Below are 22,249 nucleotides of genomic sequence, written 5' to 3'. Positions count from 1 at the left end.
AAAATTAACTATCATATATATATGATATATAGATATAGATACAGATATAGATATATCTCCTATTTGTTTTTCTTTCTCTGGAGAACCCTGACTGATATAGCTTTTGGCACTAGGAAGTGGGGTGCCACTACTGTAACAATTACCTAAAATTGTGGAAGTGGCTTTGATATTGGGCAGAGTAGAGGCTGGAAGAATTTTGAAGTATATGATAGAAAAAGTCTAGATTGTGTTGAAGAGATCATTGGTAGAAATATGAATGTTAAAGGAGATTCTCATAAGAACTCAGAAAGAAATAAAGAGTATGGTAAAGAAGGCTATTATCATCTTAGAGAATACATATATCACCATGAGCAGAATGTTGGTTGAAATATGTTAAAGGAGTTTCTGACGAGGTTTCAGAAGGAAATGAGAAGCCTGTTATTGGACACTGGAGGAAAGGCAATCCTCACTGTAAAGTGGTAAAAAAACTTGGTTTAATTGTACTCTGCTGTTGGTTGGAAGGTAGAATTTGTAACTGATGAACTGGGACATTGACCTGAGATTTCCAAACAAAGTGTGGAATGTGAACCTGGTTTCTCCTTGCTACTTACAACAAAATGTAAGAATAATGAGATAAAGTGAGGACAGAACTGTTAAGCAAAAGGAACCATAACTTGATGATTTGGAAAATTCTTGGCATTTCCAGATAGCATGCTCTGAGCCAAGTTTGTGGCTGCACAAACTTTTGCTGAAGAGGTTAGGCCTGTGACTCATGGATCCAATCAACCATCTCAGTAGAAACCAGGAATAGACATGGTGTTATCCAGGAAGAATCTGTGCAGAAGTCTGCTGTATAATGGCATGGATCCCCTTGACGTACATGGAAGATTGACAAGGTTTTTGAGAATGTTACATCAGGAGAAACATTGCAAGCTTGGACTGAAGGCGACAGAGACAGGATGAAATATAGAATGACTGTCAGACTTCAGAGATTCCACAGGCAAGAAACGACTGATAGAACTACTCAGGTACAAACATGAGCTGTCCTTAAAAAAAAAAAAGAATGACTACAAGGGCAGAGCCATGAATGTAGAGGCAGAGAAGCTAAAGGGACAGGAACAGAGGCAGGGGCTAACATAGCCTCCTTGGGCCCAGAGGGTGGATTGAGCCAAAGAGGATTATTTTCAGGCCATGAAAACTAATGGACTTTTCCCTTCTGGATTTCAAATTTGCTTGAGACCAATGACTCCTTTATTCCTTCCAGTTTCTCTCTTTTGTAATGGGAATGTCTGTGCTGTGCCTGTCCCATCATTGTATTTTGAAAGCAGATAATTTGTTTTCTCCTTCACAGGTGATGAGGGATTTTTTCCCCACCCAAGGTGAATTATACCCAGAGTCTCACTCATACCTGACTTAGAGTATTTAAATCATGAGATTTGGAACTTTTTGAATTGACGATATTTACACAAGACTTTGGACTTACAGTTAATGCCAGAATGGACTGAGACTGTTGGGGGTGTTGGCATGGGGTGAATGTACTTTGCATACGGGACACATTTGAATTTTTGGAGGCAGAGGGCAAACTGTACTAAGTTGAACAGTATCCTCCCAAAATTCATGTCTACCTGGAACCTCAGAATGTGACCTTTCTTGGAAATAGAGTCTTTGCAGATGTAATCAAGTTAAAATGAGATCACATTGGATTTGAGTGGGCACTAAATCTAAAGACTGGTGTCCTTACAATGAGAGGGAGATCTGAACAAACACAGAAACACACACAGGGAAGGAAGCCCCTGTGAAGATGGAAGCAGAGATTGGAGTGATGCAGCCACAAACCAAGGGAAGCAAAGATTGCCAGGAACCACTGAAGCTAGAAGGAGCTTTCAAGACAGAACAGGGCCCTGCTGGCACCTTGACTTCAGACTTTTTGCCTCCAGAACTGTGAGAAAATAAACTCCTGTTGTTTTAAGACACTCAGTTTGTAGTACTTTGTTATAGCAGCCGTAGAAAACTGAAAGGAAGGTGTTAAGTCTGTAAAGTACTTCACATTAACAATTTTACTCAAATAACATTTCTTTCAGTGGTGAGAATACATACACACATACTTATACATAAATCTATTCTGATTTCAGGTTAAGATGTATATATATATATACATCTATAGATAGATAGACTATAGATATAGATATATCTTAATCTGAAATCAGAATCAATTTTTCCATACAACATGATCTTCCATTTCTCACTGAGCTTCTTGGGAAATGTAATTATCACCACAAAAGATTTGTGAGCTTCTCACCTTTTCAGGGGTGATTGGAGACTACGGACTTCCTGTGGGTGAAATAAGGTCATTCATTTTACACAAAGCAATATAGGACATGTTCTCTATTGCTAGAATATTTTAGAACATGTCCTAAAATAACACAGCATAAAATATTTTTAACTTTACTACAGCACTCAAAATACAAATCTAAGCAGTCTTTCTTTTCTCTTTTTTTTCTTCCTCTCTCCCATATTGTCTGGGTTTACTACTGAAGATACAGTTTTCAAGACCGGGAATGTCAAGAGCGATTGAGATTCCCGGGTGTTCTGCATTCTTCAAATGCATCAGTGTCAAAAGAGACGCAGGAAGTCTGTAGCAACATTCCAGACTCAAGGAAAATAAATAGACACAACTAAAGGCAATATATCTGATCCTAGATTGGATTCTGTACTGGAGGGGGTTAAAAATAAGTTTTAAACGACATTATATGTCAATTGACAAAACTAAAATACAGACATTAAAGTATTGTATCAATGTTAAATTTACTACTTATGTATACCAGATAGACTATTGGTTTCTTTTCCTTTCTCCTTCCTTTCCTGTCAATTCTTTAAAAATTAAAGCGGTTTTAGTTCCAAATTGAATTCTGAAGGCTTTAATTTTTCATAAAAAATAAATTACCCAAAATGTTATGAAAAGTCACTTTAAAAAGTTATAAAAGTATCGTATTGATGTTAAATTTACTGAAGTTGTTTATATAAGAGAATGTCTGTCTTAGAAAACAGACACAGAAGTATCCGGAAGTAGAGGCCCATGCTGTATGTGGTTTACTCTCAAGTATAGAGAAAGGAATGAGTATAAAGTCAATTGGTTAAAAAATTAATGGAAGGTGACCCTGAGTGAGTGAAGGGTGGACAGGAATTCATGGAACTGCTCTTATTTATTCCAGTAATTCACGGCTGTGGGTGGTGTGAGTGACTGTTCCGGCCAGCCCAGTGCCCAGCTGAGCGGGGGTGAACCCGGCAGTCCCCGCCGCCTCACTGCCTCCCGGGCCCCTCCCCCACCCCATGGCCTCCCACTCCCTGCCCCGCCCCCTTACTGTCTGCCGCTCCCTGCCCCGCCCCCTTACTGTCTGCCGCTCCCTGTCCGGCCCCAACGGTCTCCCACTCTCTGCCCCGCCCCCACAGGTCTCCCGCTGCCTGCCCCGCCCCCTGCCCTTCCCTCACTGTCCCCCATCCCCCCACCTCTATACCCTGCCCCCTCAACACCCACGTGCCCCCTTAGCTCTCGCGTGATGCACCGTTGATGACGCTGCGATGCGTCATGTGTTTTGTTGCCTCACAGAGAGGAAGTGGGCCTGTCTCCAGCGGGCCCCAACGGGCGCGGCAGGAGCAGGCGGTCCAGCGGCAGCAGCAACGTCTCTGCTCAGCGCGGCCTCGGGCGGGCGGCAGAGTCTCCTGCTAGGAAGAGCGGGCGGACGTCGCAGCAGCGGTGAGGCAGAGGTGTCCAGGAGCCCATCAGATCCTGTCAAGGGCCCAAATCCCTCCCTCCTCAGTCCCCCTCTCCACCGCCCTCCCCCTCCCCAGAGGCCCCCCTCGACCCCCCCTCAGCCAGTCCTCAGCCCACTCCTCTGCCTATGCTCCTCACACCCCAGGGTCACTGACCCCTGCCTTCTACCTGTCTCCAGGTCCTGCACCAAGGGTTGGCCACGTGTTGCAGACATGGCCCTACAGCGCATCCACAAGGAACTGCTCAACTTGACCCACGACCCCCCCGCCCAGTGCTCTGCAGGGCCGGTGGGTGACGATTTGTTCCAATGGAAGGCAACTATAATGGGGCCCGAAGACAGCCCCTACGAGGGAGGGGTCTTCTTCCTAAAAATCCAGTTTCCGTTCGATTACCCCTTCAGACCACCCCAGATCGCATTCACCACCCCAATTTACCATCCTAATATTAATCAAAATGGAAGTATCTGTCTAGACATCCTTGGATCCGAGTGGTCACCGGTACTGACCATTTCCAAAGTGTTGTTATCCATCTGTTCCTTGTTGTGCGATCCCAACCCAAATGATCCATTGGTTCCCGAAATTGCGAAGGTGTACTTAAAGGATAGGCAGAAGTACGACACAATAGCTCAGCAATGGACTCAAAGATATGCTATGTAATTTTAAAACGCATGATAATCCAATGGTCTAATAAAGATAGTTCAATAAATTATCTTTTGAGTACTTTCTATGAAGCCACGTCTCCCCATCCTTCTGGGCGTCTATTGTACCACCTTCCGTATCAAAGTGTGTGTGGAGGGGGTGGAGAGAGTGTGGAGATGGGGGTGGGGGAAAGGTTGGAGGTGGGGGTGGGGGTGGGGGTGGGAGTCGGACCAGTTTTAATCTAGTTTTGACTAAAAGCTTTCTTTATTGTTTTAGGATTGGGAAGCAAGAACAAGGGGGTGGTGGCTTTAGGATGAGAAGGAGAGCACTTCCATCAACCAGTGGGATAATTTTTAATGTAGAGTGTTTTAGAACTGATAATGGTGAGTAAAAACTAGGTGAAGATTACAAAGCTAGTTAGGTATCTATTTTATTCTGAAGAAACTGTGTCTTAGGTGTTTTGTTATGTCTTGTTTTTGACCAAGATCAATATTAACACATATCCTCTATTTTGAGGTCCAAGTTTACAAGGTCGAAAATTAAATGGATTGGGAGCTTTTATAAAACAAAATGTGTTTTGTTCCCAGCCTTCTCCATCTCCCACGCCTTCAATCCCCACCCTTTTGGCTACTCTGGCTCTCTCACATACTCTGGGTCATAGGCTGTTTTTCAGGACATACCTACTAGCTCTAATTTGTCTTATGTTTTCTCAAGAACTGTGTAAAGTCTGAGATTGACATCAAACCTCAATTGCAAGTTCATGTGCCCTGATGCACAATAGGCCAATCATTGACACACTGGTGCTTGGAGATGGAGAAAGGTTTATTTGAATTGGCCAAAATGAGAATGGGTTCTCTCAAATCTGCCTTAAAAGAAGAAGAAAGCAATGGGTTTTATAGAGCTAAGGGACTTGGGAGGAGGAGTTTTGGAGAAACAAAGGGGAAATCCGTGTTTCTTTCACTCCATACAAGCCCTTGGGCAATTAGGTTCCAGGCAGAAAGACAGCTGGGGCCTGGTTATCTGGTAATTGTAACTTCCTTGAAGTCATTCTTTTTGTTCTGCTAAACAAGCTCATAAATCCTTGTGAGCTTGAGTCACTCCTCAGGTTAAAGGAGCAAACAGGAAATTAACAAGATTAACTCTTTTTCATCTGTGTCTGTGTTGGCAACATGGCCGAAGGGTAATCATGTTCTTATTGAATATCTACAGTAACCCTCAGCACCCAGCTTCAAGATTTTACCCAGCTTGCACGCCTACATGTGAGCCTATCGTAGTTTCCTGGAGGCTGGCAGAATGACACAGAAGCTTGGGTTAGAGACAGGACTTTATTAGTCACAGCCCAGCAGGCATCATGAGCTTCACTGACATAATTTCCCCTGGTCCCCCAAGATGCAAGGGCAAGATACGGAGCAGACCAGGTGGGTGCTGCACACACAATGGGTTTGCATCACAGCTGTGTGACCCCAAGCTTAGGAAACTCCCTCCCCCAATCTTTGAAAGGAAATTCTAGCAAACCTGACTAACTTTTGCCCCAGAGGGATATATTATCTTTATTAACTTGCTCTGGAAACAAATCTACCTTTTGTCCTGGAGGGACCGCTGTTTGCTATACAAATGTCCTTGAAACTATAGGCCAGAACAAATGCTATCACAAGATGTGTAGAAACACCATGGAGAATTGCACCCCGACAGGCTTCACTGCTTGGATCTACCTGATTGTAAAGTCAAAAATTAATTTTATGAAAATACTTGTGTGTGTTGAAAAAGATCCAATTTTCCCTTTAGAATTTGTAAATTCAGGAATGTCTAATCAGTGCAATGAACAGATCACTATCATCAGTACCTTTAAAAACACTTTATAATTTACTCTTTTTAAGGATGGAGAGGGATTATAATTTTGAGTAAAACCATGAAAACATTAATGACCTAAGATTTTTTAAATATTTATCAGGCTAAGTCTGTAAATATAGAGAAAACTTTTGTTTCTGCAGCCAAAGGTAGTAACCCCTCAAATATAAAATTTTCTTTTACCTATACATTGAGACAGTGCTGCCAAATAGGAATGTTTTATATCTGTACTATCCAATACTGTAGCCACTAGCTATTGACCACTTGAAATTTGGTGAGTGCTGCCAGGCAACTGAATTTTTTGTTTCATTCAATTGTAATTAATTTTAAATTAAAATATTAGTTAAATTAAATTAATTATATTGAAATAGCCATGTATGGCAAGTGTATCATAAAATCAGAGCTTAAGATAAGAAATATGTATAAGTGTTTGATTTTAGTGTAACTCAGGGAGTCACTGACATACTTTATGATGTACCAAAGTTGGAAGAATTTATCATGGAACGTATCAGGATTGAGCTGAGACCCTGGAAAAGCAGAGACAGCCTGCAATGAAGATGTAGGGGCGTCCTAAAAGATTAAGTGACACTTAAGTCATCATGAAAGAAATTGAAGATTTTGGTGACATGGGGACATTTTTTCTATCTTTTTTTCCCTAATTATTGATTTAATTTTTTATGATCAGAGGCAGTGTGGAAAAAGCATGAGAATTTGAAGCACAAGCCTGTGTTCTAATCCACGCTCCAACAATAACAGGTTGTGTGACCCTAAAAATGCTACTAACCTCTATGAACCTTAGTTTCTTCAAGTACTAAAAGAGAATATTGTCTATAATACTTCCTAGAGTTTTAAAAATAAGATGATATATGAAAAACACCTAACCTGTGCCATTGAATACACATTCCATAACGTGAGTTGTATTTATTATTTCTCTTCATTATATTTATTCTTTTGGATAACTTTCTGCTGGGCTGCCAGCAAGATGATTTGACTAGCCAAATACGTATTTCTCGTATTCCTAGGATGGCTGGGGGAGAAGGCAGGGGCCTAGGAGAATCTGTGAATTAAATTGATTTGGGAATTCATGAAAGGGTGCATTGACAAGGATTCACACAAATTATCTCCCACAACTTATTTTTAGAAATACATACAAACTTTTGAGTACACGAAAATCCATTTGAAGACTTGTTAAAAATATGGAGTCCTGAGTCCCACCTCTAGAAGGGCTCAGTAACCCACATTTACAAAAATCAAAAATGATTTTTAAGCAGGTGGAAAATGAGCATCCTTTGATAGACAGTGGACTTCATTGCACTTCTTATTGAATTATTGTTAACAAAAGAGGGTGACAATCTGTATTAATGCAGATTGCCAAGGTTTAACACATGTTGACTCAGTCTTGTTACAGATTGTATGAAAGGCAGGAATTAAGTGTACCCTTGGATTCGTCAAATGATGAGTGCAATTAATGTTTAAATTATTTTGAAAATTTCTGAGTGAGCTCGTGAAAAGAATATTGTTTTCCACTTGAAATATTAATTTGAGTTCTCTTTATCTGTCATCACTTACTAGAGGAAGTAGCATTTTTTAAATGAATCTGTGAACTTGTGACTCAATTCTGCTTGGAAGTCCTTCAACAAGATTCTTCTAAGAATTGAGACTACTGATTACATTACTGTTTTATAAAATTTAAAGATTCTTTTGATGGTGGGATACAACAAACTAATCTTGGATAGATGAAAGGCAGAACTCTGTTACTTATAGTTACAAACTAGACAAGGCTGCCTTATAAGGAGTTGTATCCAGGGGCAGGATAACAAGGGGCAGATTATGTACTGCAAGTGTGGGCAGGGTTATCTAGGTTCCCTAGGCTCCCTGTGGATTGACTAAAATGAATAATTTCCCAGATTCCTAAGCATAAGGACTGTCCCTAATTGTCTGGTACCTTGCTCTGGAATGTGGGAGCCTAATGAAGGTGGTTGGGGTGAGGGCTTAGCGAACTGCCCACAAAGGGGAACTGAGAGTTTTTAGGTATGACTTCAAAACTGGACCAACACAGCATTTATGAAATATTATGTCACGCTAGCCTTTTGCCTCCTCTCCCCAAAATTTACCTTTAATAACTGCATGAATGAAGCTTCACAAGCATTTAATGTTTATAGTAAGGGCCAAAGAGAAGCAGGGATTTCCACACTATGGTAAGAAATTAAGCATTCATTGAGCATGTCTTACTTGATAAGCATTTTGGGAAGTGTTAATACACGTCTTCTCTATTCCTATTCAGCTAAAGATGCCAAAAGCCATCCAATTCTGGCATGGAGATGGAGGGGGTGGTGTTAGCTAAGTATACCTAAGTTGAACATTGAGGTATAAGTAGGATTTCATTAAATGTATAAGTGACAGAAAGACCATTATGGATAGAAGGAACATAATGCAAAGGTACAAAAGCATAAGAAAGTATATTGTGAACAAGAAACGGCTTTTTGTTCACGTTCAATATGACTATACCAAAAATTATTGGAGAGGTCGGCAGAGGGCTGAACATGGATAGTCTTACATGCCATGCTAAAGACAAGTTTAGACTTGATCCTAAAAGTGATAAATAACAATTAAATAATTTGAACTGGGGGATGATATGGTCAGATCTGCGTGTTAGAAATATCATTCTAAGGACAGAATGGAAATCGGATTGCAAGAGTCAGGTTAAATACAGAGACCAGATACAAAGATATTTTGAGAATCCAGATGAGAGATGATTAGGGTCTAAATCCATCCTAATAAGGATCCAGAAGACAAGACAGACAAGAAAGATTTGTTAAATATAGAATTGACAAGATTAGGATATTTATTTCGTGGCAGGTTGGAGGGTGGCATAAGAGAGAGTTATCTAAAACAACACTTCTCAAATTGAGGTCCCAGGACCCTGATCCTTTTACAGTCTGCATCATCCTCCCTTTTCTAACTACATGTATGTGTGAGGCAAGATCTTCTTCACATACTTCAACCTAAACAATATTTTGTAAGAGCTTGCATTCAGAAGCAGACATGAGAATCCCACTGTCTTCATTAAGCCAGAATATAATTTTGCAAAAATGTAAAAAATGCCACTTCTCTCAAATTTAAATTTAAGATTTCTTAAAATCTTAAATTTTGTTTAAAAAATATGTTACTAAGTTAACATGTAATGTGTTTATTATTATTTCTAGAACAATAGTTTGGAAATTTATGTTTTAGTTTTTAATATGTAAATATCAATACATGTGACCCACTTAAATAAAATCTGTTTGGGGTTAAAGGGTAGCAGAATATGCCATCCTAAAAAATGCCATGTGGAGCTGAAGGCAATCGAGACCCAGCAGACTCAAGCAAAGCTTTTTACCTCCCCCTTAACTGCCTAAAAGAAATTTAAAAAGGAGCCTGTCCCAGGAAGAAAGCTATTGTAAGAGATAACATTTTATATCTGAGAGACATATCCTTATGGCAGGGCAAACATTTGTTTACCAAATATTTTCCCCTCTCACCTTCCTGTGAATTGTTGTCCTCCCTTTGAAGCCCCAGACCCTTATCCCTTCCTTAGCTCAGGATGGTATACAAGCCTCAGTTGCCTGGCTGACTTTGGGTCTCATATTTTTGTGAGGCCCCCACAAGTACAAAATTAAATTTGTATTTAATTTTCTCCTGTTAATCTTTCTCTTTATTACAGGGGAGTCTCAACCAAGAACCTAGAAGGGTAGAAGGAAAATTATTCCTCCCCTGCCCACAAGGTCATCCACAATCTTTAAGAGCATAACAGGGCTGAGGCCAAAAAGCTTGAGAAGCACTGATCTTGAATGAATTCCACGTTTCTGAACCAGTCAACTAGGAGAATGTTGCCCTTTTCCTAAAAAAAGTAACACAAAAGGGTAACAGGTTTATGGAGACTAGATAAGGAGTTCACTTGAGTTAGCTATGTTGAGTAAGTTGATATTTTTGTGAGACATTTAAATGACTCCTCTATTGACAGATTTTTGGGTCTGGGGCCTAGCACATAAGCTTGGGCTGGGCATATCATTTTGAGAGTCATTGTCATACAGGTTAAAAGTGGAGCTACGGGCACTCGTACAGTGGTCCTGATGACACTAGAGAAGCTATGGCTCTTGCTTCTCTTAGAGATTTCCATAACAGGAAAAACAAAGGGGAAAATGTGCTGCCTTTTAAAAAAAGATTAGAATTGGTTTCCTTATAATCCTAGAATACTAATAAGAGACTGCCAGAAGTCATGTCTCTGTCTCTGATTTTCTTTGTTTTCTCAATTAACAATTGATGAAAGCAACGATCTGCTAAGGTATATTGTTTGGATAGAAAAATAATAGCTAACATCATTAAGAAATGAAAGACTCCTTTTAATAATGCAAAATGGAATTATTCACCATGAGAACAAAACAAACAAAAATACCACAGCTATATCTCTCTAACTGTGCTCTTTGAGCATTCTTAAGGATTTTTAAGTTCAATTATTTGAGCTATCAGTTTTGCCCTCAAGATGAACAATATAAGAGCCGTAAGCATCTGTGTTATTTTAAATTGGATTAAGTAATATTTGAAGCTTTCAATAGCTGAATTGCTTTTGTCTAGATGGTAAATGAAGTTTCCTTTCTAAAAGTGGATATTGAAGATGAACTGTTCCAACAGACCCACTATAAATTCTATGAGCAAGCAAATAAAGTAAGCTATTTTTTAACTCAAGAATTCCTGGCGCTACAGAACAGCCATAAAGATTTTCCAAATGTCTCACTAAAATGGCATGGTAAAAGATGCGCTTTAGATCCCCAATTCTTTCAAGAAGTCTTAGTTCATTAAAACATTCTGCAATTTAAACTGTTCTAGGGCAATGGCTTTCAGACTTCTGTGACCGTAACCCACAGCAAGAAATGCAACATGACCAGTTACATATATATGTATATATGTACTAATAAGAGGAACAAGCATCATTAGACAATACGTAAACATGCTACCTACCATGCACTCATGTATTCCATTCTATCGTTTTAATGTGCTAGTTGTGACCCACAAAAGAGACTTCATGACCCACCAATGGATCATTGAGAAACAATTCTCCATGTATCTCTCATGTTTCCATGAGCATAGGTATTATCTTAGCCCATTTAGGCTGATATAAAAAAATACCATAGACTAGGTGACTTATAAACAACAGAAATTTATTTCTCACAGTTTTGGAAGCTGGGAAGTTCAAGACCAAGCTGCCAGCAGATTCAGTGTCTGGTGAGAGCTCACTTCCTTACAGATGGTCTTCTTTCTGTAACCTCACATGGTGGAAGGAGCAAGGGAGCTTTCTTGGGCCTCTTTTATAAGGCCACTAATCCCATTCATGAGAACTCCACCTTCATGATATAATCACCTCCCAAAGGTCCTACCTCCTCACACCATCAGTCACCTTGGGGGTTAGTATTTCAACATATGAATTTTGGAGAGACACAAACATTCAGACCATAGCAGGCACTGAGAGCCTTTATTCTTAAACTATCTTTTCAAATATGATTGTATAGCAAGAAGTCTTATAAGATGTAGAATCTCCCTCTAGGGCAGGAGGCAGGTTTGTTTCTTGACCAGTATAATAAAGATAATATCTTCTTCTAGGGAAAATACTGAAAGGTTTTCTAGCAGCCCCCTTATAAGTTCAGGCAGTTTCCTAAGTGCCTTGTTTCTCAGCTGTGACACAAACTCACTGTGTGTGCAGTATTCACCTGCACTGCTTTTATATCTCCCCTGTGGGACTTGGTGACAAGAGGAACTGATAAAAACGTGAAGCTCATGCTGCCTACAGTGCCACGAGTAATAAAGTTCTTTGTTTCTAATCCAGAAACCTCATGTCATTCTCCCAACAACTATGGAAATGTGGCAGGCTAAATTGTTAGCTTGAAAATAGGATAGAATCTCTGATCCTTCACAGACATGGGTCAGAACTCACATTTTTAAAAGACATTGCTGGGGCCAGCCCTGTGGCCTAGTGGTTAACTTCAACATGCTCTGCTTCAGTGGCCCAGGTTCAGTTCCCAGGCATGGACCTACACCACTCACTGGTGGCCATGCTCTGGCAGAGACCCACATACAAAATAGAGGAAGACTGACACAGATGTTAGCTCAGGGCAAATCTTCCTTAGCAAATAAATAAATAAATAAATAATTGCTCTAGGATTTCCCTAACTGTTGATGATTTATAATTCTTTCATATACATATACATATATAGATATTGCTATTAGTTTCTACCAACTGGGCTAATAATGGTGGTTGTAATGGCAAAGGAAGTGTTTGAAAGAGAATAACAACAGCAACAAAAACCTTTGATCTTTGTAACCCATCTCTCTTGTCCATTTTAAATTATGTCTCTATATAGGCCCTTTTCAAAGTTTGTAAAAACTACTGGATTCATACTCAAAGAAATTCTCAAATATGTCTACAAGTTCAAGAATATAAGGAGATTGATTATAGTGGCTTTTTCATGGTGGAAGCAACAGGCAAGAAGAATACATAGGCACATAGATGGATTTTTTTTACACATAGTTCTGACATCTGGGTTCTTCTCCAGGATATAGAGAGGAAGAAGAAGCATTGCTCTCAACCCAACCTGTATTGACTTCAAATTCATGACATTTTTCAAACCCATCAGGAAGCTGAAGTTGCAGAGGAGCCAAGTGGACCAAAATTTAAAGAAAGACAATGCCTAGAGAGAGAGGAAAGAAGTTATCATGTGCTCACCTGAGGGAGATAAAAGCAGATACTGGTAAGAAGAGTTCAGCTAGCCACCAAGAAGACATAACACGTATAAATATATAAGCACCCAACACAGGAGCACCAAACTACACAAAGCAACTTTTAACAAACCTAAAAGGAGATATTAAGAACAAAACAATAAGAGTAGGGGAGCTTAACGGCCCACTTACATCGATGGATAGATCATCCAGACAGAAAGCCAACAAGGAAAGAGTGGATTAAATGAAAAACTAGATCAGATGGACTTAACAGACATATATAGAACACTCTATCCACAAACAGCAGGATACACATTCTTCTCAAGTGCACATGGAACATTTTCAACGATAGATCATATGTTGGGAAATAAGGCAAGCCTCAATAAATTTATGAAGATTGAAATCATATCAAGCATCTTTTCTGACCATAATGCTATGAAACTAGAAATCAACTACAAGAAAAAAGCTGAGAAAGGGACAAATATGTGAAGACTAAACAACATGCTACTGAACAACCAATGGATCACTGAAGAAATTAAAGGAGAAATCAAAAAATATATGGAGACAAATGAAGATGAGAATACACCATACCAACTCATATGGGATGCAGCAATAGTGATCCTAAGAGGGAAATTCATAGCAATAACAAACAAGAAAAATCTCAAATAAGCAATCTTAAACTTCACCTAACAGAATTAGAAAAAGAAGAACAAACAAAGCCCAAAGATAGAAGAAGGACAGAAATAATAAAAATTAGAAAAGGCATAAATGAAATTGAAACAAAAGAAAACAATAGAAAGGGTCAACGAAACAAAGAGCTAGTTCATTGAGAAGATGAAGAAAATTGACAAACCTTTAGCCAGACTCACTAAGAAAAAGAGATAGAAGGTGCAAACAAATCAAATTAGAAATGAAAGAGGAGAAATTACAACAGATATCACAGAAATACAAAGGATAAGAGAAAACTATGAAAAACTATATGCCAACAAATTGGACAATCTAGCAGAAATGGATAAATTCTTAGATATACAACCTCCCAAAACGGAATCAAGAAGAGCTAGAGAATCTGAATAGACCCATCACAAGTAAAGAGATTGAAACAGTAATCAAAAACCTCCCTCAAAATAAAGTCTGGGACCAGGTGACTTCTCTGGAGAATTCTACCAAACATTCAAAGAAGATTTAATCCCTATCCTTCTCAAACTCTTCCAAAAAGTTGAAGAAGACAGAACACTCCCTGACACATTTTATGAGGCCAACATCACCCTGATCCCAAAGCCAGACAAAGACAACACAAAGAAGGAAAATTACAGTCCAATATCACTGATGAACATAGATGCAAAAATCCTCAACAAAATATTAGCAAACTGAATATAGCAATGCATTAAAAAAATCATGCACCATGATCAAGTGGGATTTATACGACGGATGCAGGGATGGTTCAACATCTGCAAATCAATCAATGTGACACACCACATTCACAAAATGAGGAATAAAATTCACATGATCATCTCAATAGATGCAGAGAAAGCATTTGACAAGATCCAACATCAGTTTATGATAAAAATTCTCAATAAGATGGGTATAAAAGGAAAGTACCTCAACATAATAAAGGGCATATATGACAAACCCACAGCCAACATCATATTCAAGGGGGGGAAAACTGAGTGCCACCCCTCTGAGAACAGGAATAAGACAAGGGTGCCCACTCTTACCACTCTTATTCAACATAGTACTGGAGATTTTGGCAAGATCAATTAGGCAAGAAAAAGAAATAAAAGGAATCAAAATAGGCAATGAAGAAGTGAAACTCTTGCTGTTTGCAGACAACGTGACTTTGTATATAGAAAACTCTAGGGGCCAGCCTGGTAGCACAGTGGTTAAGTTCGCACCTTCCACTTCAGCGGCCTGGAGTTCCCTGTTTCAGACCCACACACTGCTTATCAAGCCATGCTGTGGTTGGCATCCCACATATAAAGTAGAGGAAGATGGGCATGGATGTTAGCTCAGGGCCAGTCTTCCTAAGCAAAAAGAGGAGGATTGGCAGCATATGTTAGCTCAGGACTAATCTTTCTTAAATAAATAAATAAATAAATAAATAAATAAATAATTTTAGGAAAGAGAAAACCCTGAAGAACCCATTGGAAAACTACTAGAAAAAAATCAACAGCTACAGCAAAGTTGCAGTGTATAAAATCAACTTACGGAAATCACTTGCATTTCTATACTCTAATAACGAACTAAAGGGAAGAGAACTCAAGAATACAATCCCATTTACAACTGCAACAAAAAAATAAGGTATCTAGGAATAAACTTAACCAAGGAGGTGAAAGACCTTTACAATGAAAACTATAAGACTTTATTGAAAGAAATTGATGAGGACATAAAGAAATGGAAAGATATTTCATGAACACAGATTGTAAGACTAAATATAGTTAAAACGTCCATACTACCTAAAGCACTCTAAAAATTTAATGCAGTCTTCATCAGAAATCCAATGATATTCTTCAGGGAAATAGAATAAAGAATCCTAAAATTCATATGGGGCAACATAAGACCCCAAATAGCTAAAGCAATCCTGAGAAAAAAGAACAAAGCTGGAGGTATTACAGTCCCTGACTTCAAAATATACTACAAAGCTATAGTAATCAAAACAGCATGGTACTGGCACAAAAACAGACACAGAGATCAATGGAACAGAACTGAAAGCCCAGAAGTAAACTCACACATCTATGGACAGCTAATCTTCAACAAAGAACATACAGTGGTGAAAGGAAAGTCTTTTCAATAAATGGCGCTGGGAAAACTGGACAGCCACATGCAAAAGAATGAAAGGAGACCATTATCTTTCGTCATACACAAAAATTAACTCAAAACGGATCAAAGACTTGAAGGTAAGACCTGAATCTATAAAACTCCTAGAAGAAAATATAGGCAGTACACTCTTTGACATTGATCTTAGAAGGATCTTTTCAAATACCATGTCTACTCGGACAAGGGAAACAAAAGACAAAATAAACAAGTGGGACTTAGTCAGACTAAAGAGCTTCTGCAAGACAAAGTAAACCACAAACAAAATGAAAAGACAACCCACCAACTGGTAGAAAATATTTGCAAATCATATATCCCACAAGGGGTTAATCTCCAAAATATATAAAGGACTCACACAACTCAACAACAAAAAAACAAACAACCCGATCAAAAAATGGGAAGACGATATGAACAGACAATTTTCCAAAGAAGATACACAAATGGCCAATAGGCACATGAAAAGATGTTCAACATCATCAGGGAAATGCAAATCAAAACTACACTAAAATATCATCTTACACCTGTTAGAATGGCTGTAGTTACCAAGACAAAAAACAACAAATGTTGGAGAGGACGTGGAGAAAAGGAACTCTCATACACTGCTGGTGGGAATGCAAACTGGAAAACAGTATGGAGATTTCTCAAAAATTTAAAAATAGGGGGCCGGCTCCGTGGCCGAGTAGTTAAGTTCGCGCGCTCCACTGCGGCGGCCCAGGGTTCGGATCCTGGGCACGGACATGGCACTGCTCATCAGACCACGTTGAGGCAGCATCCCACATCCCACAACTGGAAGGACCTGCAACTAGGATATACAACTATGTACGGGGGAGGGGGGGAGGTTGTGGAGATAAAGCAGAAAAAAAAAAGATTGGCAACAGTTGTTAGCTCAGGTGCCAATCTTTAAAAAACAAAAAATTGAAAATAGAAATACTATATGACCCAGCCATCCCACTACTGAGTGTTTATCCAAAGAACTTGAAATCAACAATTCAAAGAGATTTATGCACCCCTATGTTCATTGCAGCATTGTTCGCAATAGCCAAGAAGTGAAAGCAACACAAGTGCCCAATGCCTGATTATTGGATAAAGATGTGGTAGGTGCTGGCCCCGTGGTTAAGTTCACATGCTCTGCATTGGCAGTCCAGTGTTTCACTGGTTCGGATCCTGGGTACAAACATGGCACCACTTGTCAGGACATGCCAAGGTGGTGTCCCATGTGCCACAACTAGAAGGACCCACAACTAAAATATACAACTATATTGGGGGACGGAGCAAAATGGCGGGGTAAGCTGACCCAGGATTCTCTCCCCTCCAAAATACAACAAAAGATTGGGAAAACTGAATTTCAGAGAATAAAAATAATGCCAGCTCGTTAGAGACCTACAATACCAAGAAGGCGGAGATCATAAACCCTACTTACAGCTTCGGAAGCGCTGGAACGGTAGGAGAGAGCATCGCTCCCTCCCCTAGAGTCTGCAATCGCTGCAGCGTGCGTCGGGAAGGAGTAGGGGAGGGGCCGTGCGACCAGGGGATCATCCAGGACTCCTGCAGCTGATTCAGTGGAGAGCCGCTGACGTGGGGGAAAGCTTCCGTCCGAGGGGACCCCATAAATCAAGGGCCTTGGGAGACCAGAGAACAGAACTGATCTGAACCCAGACCGGCGCCTGTGAGTAACAGCCCCTCCCCCCTGGCAAAGCCAGTGGGCACAGCCATCTTGCCCCAAGGCGGAGAGCTCATAACATGCCACTCTCGACGCCCATCTAGTGGCGACAGGCTGTAACTGCAACTGAATTCTACCATCATGAGAAAAAACCGCTCCTCTACCATCCAGCAATTTATAAAAGCCCCAGACCAGAAGGAAAACAATAAAAACATAGAATTAAGTCCTGAGGACTTGGAATTAGGTAAGCTAAGTGATAATGAGTTCAGAGCAGCTATAATCAAAAAACTCAATGAGGTAGAGAGAAAGATAGAGAAACAAGCCGAGTTCTGGAGTTACTTCACAAAAGAGATTGAAATAATAAAGAAGAATCAAACAGAATTACTTGAGATGAAAAACACAATGGACCAGATAAAACAGAATACGGATTCCCTGAATGCCCGTGTAGACAACACAGAGGAGCAAATTAGCATAATCGAGGACAGACAGGCTGAATGGCACCAGACAGAGGAAGAAAGAGAACTAAGAATTTAAAAAAATGAGGAAAATCTCCGAGAGATAATGGATTCAATGAGGAGTAAGAACATAAGGATCATAGGAATTCCCGAGAATATGGAAAAGGAAAATGGAGCAGAAAGTGTGCTTAATGACATTATTGAAGAGAACTTCCCAAATCTAGGGATTGACAGAGAAATGTGTGTAGAGGAGGGTTTTAGATCTCCTAGATTTGTCAATGTAAAAAGACCCACCGCAAGGCACATAATAGTAAAGTTGGCAAATAGGAATGATAAGGAAAGAATACTCAGGGAAGTAAGAAAAAAAAAGAGAATAACCTATAAAGGAGCCGCTATCAGACTGTCAGTGGATTTCTCTACAGAAACCCTACAAGCTAGGAGAGAATGGAGTGACATATTCAAAGCTTTAAAGGATAAAAATCTTCAGCCAAGAATACTCTATCCAGCAAGAATTTCCTTCAGATATGAGGGAGAAATTAAATCTTTTCCAGACAAACAAAAGTTAAGGGAATTTGTAACTAAAAGCCCTCCATTACAAGAAATCCTCAAGAAGCCTCTCATACCTGAAAAAAGAATAAAAGGAGAAAGGGGACACAATCCACAGAGAAGGGAGACCGATGGATAGAACCAGAACAGGATAGCAAATATTCAATTATAGCATTAGGGTAAAGGTAAGGAAACTACCAAAACAAGGACGATCTTAGCACTCTAACTACAAATTAATAAGACGAGTTGGAATAAAAAATGAAAATAATTATTTAGCAGGGGAAGAGCAAAGGGTCTTAATCAGTATTGGTCAAGTAAGTAAGAGACCACCAGAGAATAGACTATATTATACACGAGATTCTAAGTACAAACTTGAAGGTAGACACTAAAATAAAGTACAGAACAGAGTCACAAATCATAAATAAGGAAAAATCTAAGAAACCCAGCATAAGAAATTGCAGTATTAAATGGGTAGTCTAAAGCAAACAGGAAAAGAAACACAGGAAAACAAGAAAATGAGCGACAGATTGACAGCATTAAGTCCACATGCATCAATAATCACTCTCAATGTTAACGGATTGAACTCTCCAATAAAAAGACACAGAGTGGCAAAATGGATTAAAGAACACGATCCAACAATTTGTTGCCTCCAGGAAACACACCTCAGCCCCAAGGACAAACACAGACTCAGGGTGAAGGGGTGGAGGACAATACTTCAAGCAAATAGCAAGGAAAAAAAGGCAGGCATTGCAATTCTCATATCAGACCAAGTGGATTTCAAAATAAGACAGGTAAAGAGAGACACAGAGGGACAATATATAATGATCAAAGGGACACTTCATCAAGAAGAAATAACGCTTATAAATATCTATGCACCCAACACAGGAGCACCAAGATTCATAAAGCAACTATTAACAGACCTAAAGGAAGATGTTAAAAACAACACAATAATAGTAGGGGACCTCAACACCCCACTCACATCAATGGACACATCATCCAGACAGAAAATCAACAAGGAAATAATGGAGCTAAATGAAAAACTAAAACAATTGGACTTAATAGACATATATAGATCACTCCACCCTGAAAGAGCTGAATACACATTCTTCTCAAGTGCACATGGAACATTCTCTAGGATAGACCATATGTTGGGAAACAAGGCAAGCCTCTACAAATTTAAAAAAATTGAAATAATAACAAGCATCTTCTCAGATCATAGTGCTATAAGGCTAGAAATTAATTACAAGAAAAAAGCTGAGAAAGGCACAAAGATGTGGAGACTAAACAACACACTAATGAACAAGCAATGGATCATTGAAGAAATTAAAGAAGAAATAAAATAATACCTGGAAACAAATGAAAATGATAGCATGCCATAAAAACTCATATGGGATACAGCAAAAGCTGTATTAAGAGGAAAATTCATCACAATACAGGCACATCTTAACAAACAAGAAAAATCCCAAATAAGCAACTTAAAAGCACACCTAACTGAACTAGAGAAAAAAGAACAAATGAAGCCCAAAGTCAGCAGAAGGAGAGAAATAATAAAAATCAGAGCAGAAATAAATACTATTGAAATGAAAAAGGCAGTAGAAAGGATCAATGAGACAAAGAGCTGGTTTTTTGAGAAGATAAATAAAATTGACAAACCACTAGCCAGACTTACAAAGAAAAAAAGGGAGAAAGCTCAAATAAACAAAATCAGAAATGAGCGAGGAGAAATAACAACAGACTCTGCAGAAATACAACAGATTATAAGAGAATACTACAAAAAACTATATGCCAACAGAATGGATAACCTAGAGGAAATGGATAAATTCTTGGACTCCTACAATCTCCCAAAGCTCACTCAAGAAGAGGCAGACAATTGGAACAGACCAATCACAAGGAAAGAGATTGAAACAGCAATCAAAAACATCCCAAAGAATAAAACCCCAGGACCAGATGGCTTTCCTGGGGAATTCTACCAAACTTTCAGAGAGGATTTAATACCTATCCTTTTCAAGCTATTCCAAAAAATTAGGGAAGATGGAACACTTCCTAACACATTCTATGAGGCCAACATCACGCTGATACCAAAACCTGACAAGGACACCACGAAAAAAGAGAACTACAGGCCAATATCACTGATGAACATAGATGCAAAAATTCTAAACAAAATTTTGGCAACCAGAATTCAGCAATTCATCAAAAGAATCATACATCAGGATCAGGTGGGATTCATACCAGGGACACAGGGATGGTTCAACATCTGCAAATCAATCAATGTGATACACTACATCAACAAACTGAGGAATAAAAACCACATGATCATCTCAATAGATGCAGAGAAGGCATTTGACAAGATGCAACAGCCATTTATGATAAAAGCTCTGAACAGAATGGGCATAGAAGGAAACTACCTCAACATAATAAAGGCCATATACAACAAACCCATAGCCAACATCATACTCAATGGGCAAAAACTGAACGCCATCACCCTGAAAACAGGAACGAGACAAGGATGCCCTCTATCACCACTCTTATTTAACATAGTACTGGAGGTCCTGGCCAGAGCAATCAGGCAAGAAAAAGGAATAAAAGGAATCCAAATAGGGAGGGAAGAAGTGAAACTCTCGCTGTTTGCAGACGGCATGATCTTATATATAGAAAACCCCAAAGAACCCATTGGAAAACTGTTAGAGCAGTCAACAACTACAGCAAAGTTGCAGGGTATAAAATCAATTTGCATAAATCAGTAGCATTTCTATACTCCAGTAATGAACCAACAGAAAAAGAACTCAAGAATACAATACCATTCACAATCGCAACAAAAAGAATAAAATACCTTGGGGTAAATTTAACTAAGGAAGTGAAGGACCTATATAATGAAAATTACAAGGCCTTTCTGAGAAAATTGGATGACGACATAAGGAGATGGAAAGACATTCCATGTACATGGACTGGAAGAATAAACATAGTTAAAATGTCCGTTCTACCTAAAGCAATCTACAGATTCAACGCCATCCCAATCAGAATCCCAATGACATTCTTTACAGAATTAGAACAAAGAATCCTAAAATTCATATGGGGCAACAAAAGACCCCGAATTTCTAAAGCAATCCTGAGAAAAAAGAACAAAACGGGAGGCATCACAATCCCTGACTTCAAAACATACTACAAAGCTACAGTAATCAAAACAGCATGGTACTGGTACAAAAACAGGTGCACAGATCAATGGAACAGAATTGAAAGCCCAGAAATAAAACCACACATCTCTGGACAGCTTATCTTTGACAAAGGAGCTGAGGGCATACAATGGAGAAAAGAAAGTCTTTTCAACAAACGGTGCTGGGAAAACTGGAAAGCCACATGTAAAAGAATCAAAATTGACCATTCTTTTTCACCATTCCCCAAAATAAACTCAAAATGGATCAAAGACCTAAAGGTGAGACCTGAAACCATAAGGCTTCTGGAAGAAAACGTAGGCAGTACACTCTTTGACATCAGTATTAAAAGGATCTTTTTGGACACCATGCCTTCTCAGAGAAGGGAAACAATAGAAAGAATAAACAAATGGGACTTCATCAGACTAAAGAGCTTCTTCAAGGCAAATGAAAGCAGGATTGAAACAAAAAAACAACCCACTAACTGGGGAAAAATATTTGCAAGTCATATATCTGACAAAGGCTTAATATCCATAATATATAAAGAACTCTCACAACTCAACAACAAAACATCAAACAACCCAATCAAAAAATGGGCTGGAGACATGAACAGACATTTCTCCAAAGAAGATATACTGATG

The 22,249-nt window shown here is 39.2% G+C and overlaps 1 pseudogene; it reads left to right on the top strand.

The window, feature by feature from the left end:
* The first annotated feature begins 3,588 nt into the window (after positions 1 to 3,588).
* Positions 3,589 to 4,477, top strand: LOC139080956 (ubiquitin-conjugating enzyme E2 D2 pseudogene; annotated as a pseudogene).
* Positions 4,478 to 22,249: the final 17,772 nt, after the last annotated feature.

This window comes from Equus przewalskii, chromosome X (assembly GCF_037783145.1).
Source record: "Equus przewalskii isolate Varuska chromosome X, EquPr2, whole genome shotgun sequence".
In the NCBI taxonomy this organism is placed as follows: Eukaryota; Metazoa; Chordata; class Mammalia; order Perissodactyla; family Equidae; genus Equus; species Equus przewalskii.
The sequence above is the reverse complement of the archived record's forward strand: the minus strand, read 5'-3'. Positions and strand labels throughout refer to the sequence as shown.